The sequence below is a fragment of the Cajanus cajan genome, chromosome 10 (assembly GCF_000230855.2).
Source record: "Cajanus cajan strain Asha chromosome 10, NIPB_CcT2T_4, whole genome shotgun sequence".
NCBI lineage: Eukaryota > Viridiplantae > Streptophyta > Magnoliopsida > Fabales > Fabaceae > Cajanus > Cajanus cajan.
Window position 1 is genome coordinate 16,965,033 of NC_138526.1, and position 9,625 is coordinate 16,974,657.

Consider the following 9,625-nt stretch of genomic DNA (forward strand, 5'->3'; position numbering starts at 1 on the left):
CATTGCTAATAAGGTATGATTACTAGGAACGCAATTTCTTGATTCTATAATTATTGAAAAAAATTCTAGTAACTATACCTGAAAGATATGAAGCTTCAATAGTGGCCTTAGAGAACAAAAAGGATCTTAGTAAGATAACTTTGGCAGAGGTGTTACATGCATTACAAACATTAGAACAAAGGAGACTTATGAGAGAAGAAGGATCTATGGAGGGTGTATATTTAGCCAAATGGAAGAACAACAATGGTGGCAAAAACAAGAAGAAGGAATTGTTCCAATCGAACCATTAAAATAATAGCACTCAAAAATTCCCACCATGTCCTTATTGCAAAAAGACTAATCATCCACAATAGAGATGTTGGTGGAGACCTAATTTAAAATGTGACAAGTGCAGACAATTAGGAAACCTAAAATATGTATGCAAATCTCATGAGCAACAAGAAGAAGCCAACATTGTTGAAGATCAACAAGAAGAGAAAGAAGAACAACTACTTTCAATGTCATGCTTTATGACAAAAAACCCTCAAAAGCTTGGATTATTGATAGTGGTTGTACAAACCATATGACTTATAACTGAGAACTCTTCAAAGAACTCAACAAAACTAATATCTTTAAAGTCCAAACGGGGAATGGAGCACACCTTACAGTAAAAGGCAAAGGAACAGTGGTTATTAAAAGTCATTCATGTTTGAAATTAATATCTAATGTTTTATATGTTCCTGATATTAATCAAAATTTGTTGAGTTTTTTATATCTAATATTTGAAAATAAAAATTGTGCGATTAAAGATATTCACAACAAAGAAATGTCCAATGTTCATATGAAAGGCAAGAGTTTTGCTTTAAATTTGGAGAAGGAGGAGCCAATTATAAATGAAGATAAGTGAAGAACATAAAAATGCATATCTTCAAAAGAAGTTTGATGATCAAAAGGAGAATGACGATGATGAAAAATCACCCTCAAAAGAAACGTTCGAGACAAATGTTAAAGTGGTCCCACTAAAGAAGGATTACAACAAAAATCAGAAAAAGAAGAAACAAATCAAAAAGAGAAAAGGCAGATTTTGAAATTCAAATTAGGTGATAAAGATATTCAATCAAGGAGGAGTGTTGGGAATATGCCTAAATATCTTTAGGAAAATTATATTTCAAATATTTATATTTAATCTGTTTTGATTATTTTAGGATTTGTTTCCTTATTTTTAGAATAGGATAATATTAATATTTGATTTTGTATAACAAATTTTCTCTATAAATAGACTCATGAATAAAATTATATTATGCTCCTCTGATAAAAATAACTTTTATAAAATATTCCATCAGAAAAATATCATAAAATAACCCCATCATATATATATATATACATATAAAGAAATAATCTGCTTACTCTAAGAGTGAGTCTACCTATACTTACTCCACTCAATAATTCATGTTTTACATCAATTTTTAATTATTCAACTGTTCAATTAAATTTTTTATATTCATAGATCAAGTGTATAAAATTTTAAAAAAAATGAAAACTATTTAGTACTCTGTTTCATTAATTCAAATCAATGTATGAAATATTTTTATAATTATCCATCAATTTAAATTAATGAAACAAAATATCAAATAATTTCAAATTTTCAAACTTTTGTAAATTTAATTCATGCATTAAAAACTTTTAATTCAATAGTTGAATCAAGTAAGTCCTCCTAGACATACTCTAGTTAATAAATCATGTTTCACATTAAATTTTAACGATCCAACTATTAAATTAAAAGTTTTTAATATATAAATGATGTTTTCAAATTTTAAAAAAATTTAAAAATTATTTGATATTCCATTTTATTAATTCAAATTAATGGATAATCATTAAAAATATTTTATATATTAATATGAATTTATATAACAAAATATCAAACAATTTTCAATATTTTAGAAAAAAAATTATAATTGATCTATGCATGAAAAATATTTTATTTAATAGTTAAATTGTTGAAATTTGAGGTAGAACATTAATTATTAAGTAGAATAAATATATCAAGACTTACTCTTAAAAGTAAGTAGATCCCACCTTCCTTTCTTTCTCTCCATATATTATTTTGCTTCAATCACAAAATACCTGCCCGATTAAATCATTGAAAACTAAAACTTCAAAGAAACGTTGATTTAAAAATCTCAAATTTCAACGAATAACATAATTAAAGAAGAATTTCTTTTTCAACAACTACTATAATTAAAGAAGATTTGATCCCGTGATCGTTTATGGCCTTTTTGGTGATTCCCAATTGAAACTATGAGTTGATTTTGACTTCAGAGTATAGCTGATCCGAAAGATTTTGGAAACATCCACGTGCGAAGGAAGGAATGGAAATGAAAACAATGTGCATCAGATAACCTTAAGCACTGGACATACGCGTGGTTCGGTTGCGCATGCATGGGACACAGAGTAATAGAATGTTTGAAAATTCTTTCGATCCAGGATTTCTTTTTTTTTTTTTTAGACAATATTTAACCTATTATGTATCTATTTCAACTACAGCGTAAGGCTGTATTTTCTTTTTCTTTTTTGAGGTTAAATATTTTAGGTTATACTGGGATTCCTGACTTATTTAGCAGGTTTGAGTTTGAATCTTAAAATATAGTTAGATTATTTAATAGAGTTTACTTTTACTGTTTTTAGTAGCATTAATTACCCCGTTCGACCCTAATAAAAAGTTACACCATTAAAACTAAAATAAAATAAGGCATACCCGTTTTTTAATTTCAATCTGTAACTTAGTTTTAGGTTGCAAACTAAATATTTTGATTTAGTGTGAAAATTTTAAATAATTCGTATCTAAACAAATTAAATTTAAATAGTTCTATATAATTTGGTTTGCAAATAGTTTTCAAAATTATAAAAAAAATTTGTTTTTATCAGGTTGCTTTTTTTGGTTACACTTAATAGGTTCCTAATTAAGATATAACTATCAACTATGTAACTATTTTGTTTTTGCTTTCTTAAAGTGATATATTAATTATTATATATGTGTTTATTAATTTTTATCATTTGATAAAAATTTTATGCATATCCTTCTATATTCTAAGGTTTATCCACCTCCTAGGTCAATGACCAATTGATTTGAAAAATTAATCATTTTAATAACGATTAATCCACAATAAATCTATATATATTATTATAATTTTATCAGCTTAACCGGTGTTATCATTAATGTGAATCCAAATAAAATAAAAGAAAAAAAATACCATAATAAGTTAAATAATAAAGATAAATCCGATTTAATAAGATCAAAATATATAACCCAACTACTATATAAGGTTAAAACTAAGAAGAAAGAATTAGGTTTTCTACTGATAATCTCACTCTTATGTTCTAAATAGGACTACCTTAGGCTCTATGCCAAAACAATATATAATACACAAGATTTTAAATAATTTTGAAATATAAAATTAATTTAAAAAATAATTTTTTAAAAGTTTTTATAAATAAAAATATAAAATATTACAATTTAATTGGAATACAAACCACTATATATATTTTTGATATTTTCATAAAATCATAGATTGTTATGAATCAGTTTTATTATTTTTTATAGTAATTATTTTAAAAATGTGCCTATAATGATTTTTTGGAATAGTGGACCCAAAAAAACATTAATATTACACCAACAATATATGAGAATGAAACTAAAAATATAATTAGTTTTAAAATGAGTTAAGTTTTATTACAATATATAACCAAATTTTTATAATTAATAATGATTGAAAAACTACAGGATACCTTACTAATAAGGCTACAAGCTAGCATATATTATACAGGTAGACATCTTTTATGATTTGGAAAATGTTAGCTACATGACAACTTGTGTGATATATCCACATGGATGCCAGGTGACAATGAACGATTTACGATATTTTGAGAATATTTTGTCTTTATAAAAACAAAAATTTTATTTTCGTTTCCATTAAATTTCAGTTTCATTTTCCATAAAATGTTAATTTTATTCCTTAATTACTATTTTTTATCTTATCAACTTCAATGTATACACATATTCATCTTAACAACACCATCACACAATGCTCAAAATATTAATATAGGAATCGGGCATGAAGGCTACGTGATATGCTTAGCCAAACAATAAATAAATATCTATCTAAATTAGACATCAATACCTTTAATGCATATTTTCTAACTTTTATAATAAATAATTTAAAATTATATCAATGTTGATTTCTAGTTAGTTGAGACGATTAGTGTTAAACTTGTTAAAAAAAACACTCTTCGTGTTAAACTTCTTGTTATTTGGTAACATTTAATTCCTATTACTACACAAGTAAAAAGACAAGGATAAAATTGTTGGTATCTTACATATTTTATTCCCTCAATCTCACTCTTCTCCCCAAAGTGGTGATCACACAATCAAAAAACAATAATAAAATACATGTTCTACTCATCCTAAACCATCGGAAACTCTCCCCAAAATCGATCCTACTTAAACCAATGGAAAACAACCAAACAAAAAACAATTTTGTTTTATTTTATGTCCGTTCTTGCTTCAAATAAGTGCTTTTCTGGCAAAGTCCACACAAGATCTGCAACAGGAAACACCGCCAACCAATTGATATACCTGTAAGATATGCGATCATAGTTCAACATGTGGTCCTGATGGTGCAGGAATATTATTAATTGCACACAAAAATTATGTAATGATTTCTTGGCACGTGGTTTGTCCATTAAGGAAAGGTGGCACCTGAGTCACCATATCTCTGATGGGGATCTCATGGGATGCTAACAAATAATCAATTCACATCCATATCATTACAATCTTCTTGTTTTCATTGCAACTTGCATTTCGATTGTTTATTGGTCTAGAGATAGGCATTAGATTATTTTTATTATAAAAGCATTGTTAGCTAGGACCACACTCTAATACATTTATTTTTATTATTACAAACTTAAAAGAGAAATTCGTAAAATAGGATGTGAAATTCACTAATATTATATATTTTCTTTTAATAAATTTCTCTTTTTACAATGGACAAGTATATCCATTCATAACTAGTAAAGTTAAGTATTTAAATAGTTTAATTAAGATACCCTGATATTTGTTTATATTATATAACATATATAAGTAATCAATCAAGAATATCTTCCCTGTACTATTACAAATGTCATTACCATATATTCGACATCAGGTGTGGTGTGTGAGAGAATCGATCAAGAAAAAAGAAAAAAAAGATAGGTGTAGTAACGTTGTTCTTTACTAATTTTATTTATAAAAAGAGATAATAAGAAAACAAGAAGGGGATATCACGAATAGACATACATCAGCCAATTATGTACCACACATGCTCACCCACCAATGTTACATGCCCCCAAATTAGTTTTGTTCCATGAAAGTTTAGACGATGCACGATCGAGGATTCATCAGAATTAACCTTAAAGATCAATGAATAATGAACCAAATTTACAACATTCGGCCAACAAAGACGATGTAACATCAGAGTTCATGATTTTTACTTCAAATTCAATTCATCTAATGGTTAGTTAATAATAATAGACATAAAGAAAATAATGCCATATGCCTAGTTTTTTATATTTGAGTTCATCTCTTCCCTATTTCTAGTTTCAAAGTGCTTACTTAAAGTTCAATATGGCTATATAGATACTTTTCATTAGGAATTCTCGCATAATCAATCCAAATTTCCAATTATTAATGTCGCATGTACATGAAAAATTAAGAGTTGAATTAATTTTAAGGGATTTATTCTTGAAGAACTTACTATCATAATGAAATGTAAGTAAAGAGTGTTAATTAATTAGTTCAAAGGATGAATTGGTATCCTTCAATTAAAGGATATTTTGATGATAACATAGGGTGGATTTGGGATCTCAATTGAAGATAAAGAAAATTACAGTCATAAACTTTTACTTTTCTTTATATATATATATATATATATATTAGAACGTGTGTGTTTTCGACATAGATGATTTTAAACTAATATACATAATCTATGTCTTTGAATCATCTTCAAAGTATAGTAGAAGTTAGAAACCTTGAATTAGAAAAATAAAAGAAAGAATTTTTATTTCTTGATAGGAAAAGAACAAAGAATATGAGAGAAAAGTCTCCTTTAACAGTTTTCCCTTCACCAAGGATGTCTCCTTTAAAACTCAATTTACAATTGAAAGATATAAATACCTCCCCTCTACCAAGTAACCTATTTATAGATATGATGGGCTTGACTCATATATCCTTCTACCCTTTATTTTATATCCTAACAGTATAGCATATGTTCTTACCGAGAATCCGAGGTAGGGATGATCCACTGGGTAAGATTGGTGAGCCTCCTTCGCTGGTACGCTTGATGCTCCAAGATGGGGGTGGTACCTGCAAAAGAGACTCCGATGCTAAAGTTAAGGTTTGTATGAGTGTATGTCTCATATAAGTAATGCACGTACCTTAGTGTGAATTAGGGTTGCGTTGGACCTTGGGCTTGAGATCAGTTGTGATCTAATTAGATAGCGGATCTCGTCTGGACCGAGATCTCCTGAGATCAGTTATGATCTGGTTAAGTGACGAGCTGACGTCACATAGTGCGTATCCAAGGTCTTCATGCGCCATGATGCCGAGCTGGGAGCTCGGCTTTGCGATACGGATAGTACAACATATAAAAGCCATCATCTGAAGGTATTGTCTAATCATACAAAACCAAATAGGCTATATCTATTTTGCATTTAGTGAATTGAAGATGCCTCAATCATATTATTTTCTTCAGCTTATAACAACTTATATCTTCATCGGGATCAACAAAGTAAGATGAGAGAGAGATTGTCTCAAGGATTGGAGGAAATATCAAAACTTGTATCGACTTCTCTATAAAAGCTACCATAGAGCAACCAAACCTCCAAAAAACGTCATTCTCAAGTAAAAAAAAAACTATAAGAACATTCTTCTATCAAATAAGACAAGACATGACAAGGAGGCACACTAAATGTTGTAATTGATTGCTCAAATAAAAATTCAAAATGGATCTCTAGATGAAATTGCAAAAGATTGAAGGTGAAGAAGAAAATAGATATTGAAGCTCCAATGATCATCTCCTCCTCGAAGACTATATATATATACCAGAGAACTCTTGATATAGAACAACAACTCATGATCTATATGTATTTTCTATCTCAAATTTTTCCCTTTACTCTTACTCTACAGTATCTATCTTTAAGAGAGAAAAAAAGTTTGTGTAGCTTTTTTTTTACTTATTTTTATGGGAAGCCTAAAGAAGCTTTGTGTGCAAACAACACTTAAGTTCGAAGCCCAAAAAGTGGCTTTGTGTTAAACAATACTTAGGTTTTTCTTAGGTGAGTCAAGAATGACGCGAAGAAAAAATAGTTGTTTATAAGTAAAATTGTTTTAATGGAACTTGATCTATTTGAATCAAGATCCGAACTTAGTCATAATGTTAAAGAAGAACCAATATAAAATCTCTAGTGCTGACCTTTCCTCTATCTTTTCTTACCTTACTACTAGTTTTTCATATCTTCTGAGTGTATCGTTTGTTGACAATTTGAGAAGATGAATACATTTATGACATTATTAAACCCCCTTTTAGTGTCTTTATGTGGTACCGAATCTCGACCTTTAAGGGGTTAAGCATTCTGACATATGCTAAAGGAAAGGATCCAAGATAGCCAACATAAACGAATAGTTCTTGCTTGGTGGAGTTTCTCTCACAAGACTACGTACCAACCTTTAATGATGAGGATTATCCTTACTAGATAGATAAGTTAAAGATGTTAATAAAATTCACTTAATATAGCCTATGGAAGATTATCATATCATGATAATGCATTTGGGACACATATTTCAATGCACTAATTTGAGATGATTTGACATTTAATAGTGTAAATAATTGATATATTATATGTGATTTGTATTAGTGGGTTTAATTACTGATGATTATACATTATTATTAATTTTTGCAATTTGACTCATTTTTACACTTTATTCTTGTGCAAGCCATATATGGAACTCCCAATATCGGATTTGGACGTTCTTGGTGTCCCTAAAAGGATAAGGCTGTAACCTCAAGTGGAGCAAAGCTAGTGATCTTGTCCTTGAGAGATTTTATCTCTTTTTCTGTGTCTGACATATTCTTCCTCAATTCAAGATTTTCTTTTTTGAGAATCTTTGGATTTTCTTTTAATTTCTTGTACTCGAGGAAGATCGTGTGAAAGTTGGCCAAGAGAATCTCATAATATATTATCATCATCTGATTCAAAAAAAATAGCTTGAGTCAGTTTTTACCTTTATGTCAACAATGTCTGACTTAGCATCTACCATGAGGCATATGTTGGCCTTCTCATTGTCTAAACTACTACTACTCTTGCTATCCAGATCCTCCTAGGTAGCCATTAGGCTCTTTTTGGCCTGCTTTATGGAATACCACCTTTTTTTATAAGGGCAGTTAACTTTCATTCGTCTAAGCTTCTTGCATTCATAGTTGACAACATCCTTGTCGTCACTTTGGCTTATAACTAACAAGTTTTTAAAACTATTACAAAATCTAGGGCATATTAGAAGTTTCTTATTATAATTTTGAGACAATTTCTTGTGGTTTTCTTGTGTTCATTACACAAAAAACTATTGAGATATCTGTTAGACACTTTATTGACTCGTAAGTATTTCATTTAAATCTTTATTAGTTTTTTTTTATAATTATATTAAAAATAACAATTTCATTCTTTAACTATTTTTTATTTATAATTGGTTTTCATAGGTCTTTGGATGCATGATTGATCTTGTAGGGGCTACCTTCGATAGCTCGAAAAAAAACTTCAATATATTATCTTAAAAGTAAGTCAACTATCAACATAATACTTATAGTCAGAATGAAAATATATGGTAACTATATTTTATATTCACTAAATTATATTTTCCACGTCAATTGAGTAATCATAAGTGTGGCTATTACGTGATGAAGCACGTGCCCAACATTGTCATCAACAACATTATGGACTCATGGAGGAAGGTAATACATTTTAAAAATAATTTAATTTCTTTAAATGATAATTTAATAATTTAATGATTGACTAATGTTTAACTTATTTCTATTTTTAATTAATTATAGGTATTTAAAAATCCAACATTATTTGTCAATAAAGAGTTGGAAGATATCTACCAAAGATGGACATTGACTTGTTTTGAGTCAATTGGAGGATGACATGTTTTTTCTACATTGTTTTTAAATAAACTATAATAGATGTGGTTACCCATTCAAATAAGGTGGTAGGTAGAACTTCTTTCCTCCTCGCTTAAGTTAGTATATGAAATGCTCCTTCACCTTAGTATCTTTATTCCCAACACACTAGATGACAAACAAGTTTATGAAACCATAATAAAAAAGCATTTTGCATCTCCACAAAGATGTAATGAAGAGACCTCAAATTGTGAAAATAAACATAATGTAAGGAATATCCAATTTAATATATTAAAATAAAAACCATTACAATTAATAGTTACAACATTCATAACTACAATATTGATATGCAAAAGAGGTCATCCCTAGAAACGATGTCCACTACATCATGCTAACATATAAAGAAAGGGATAGGCTTCTTTCTACCAACGACTTCGGGA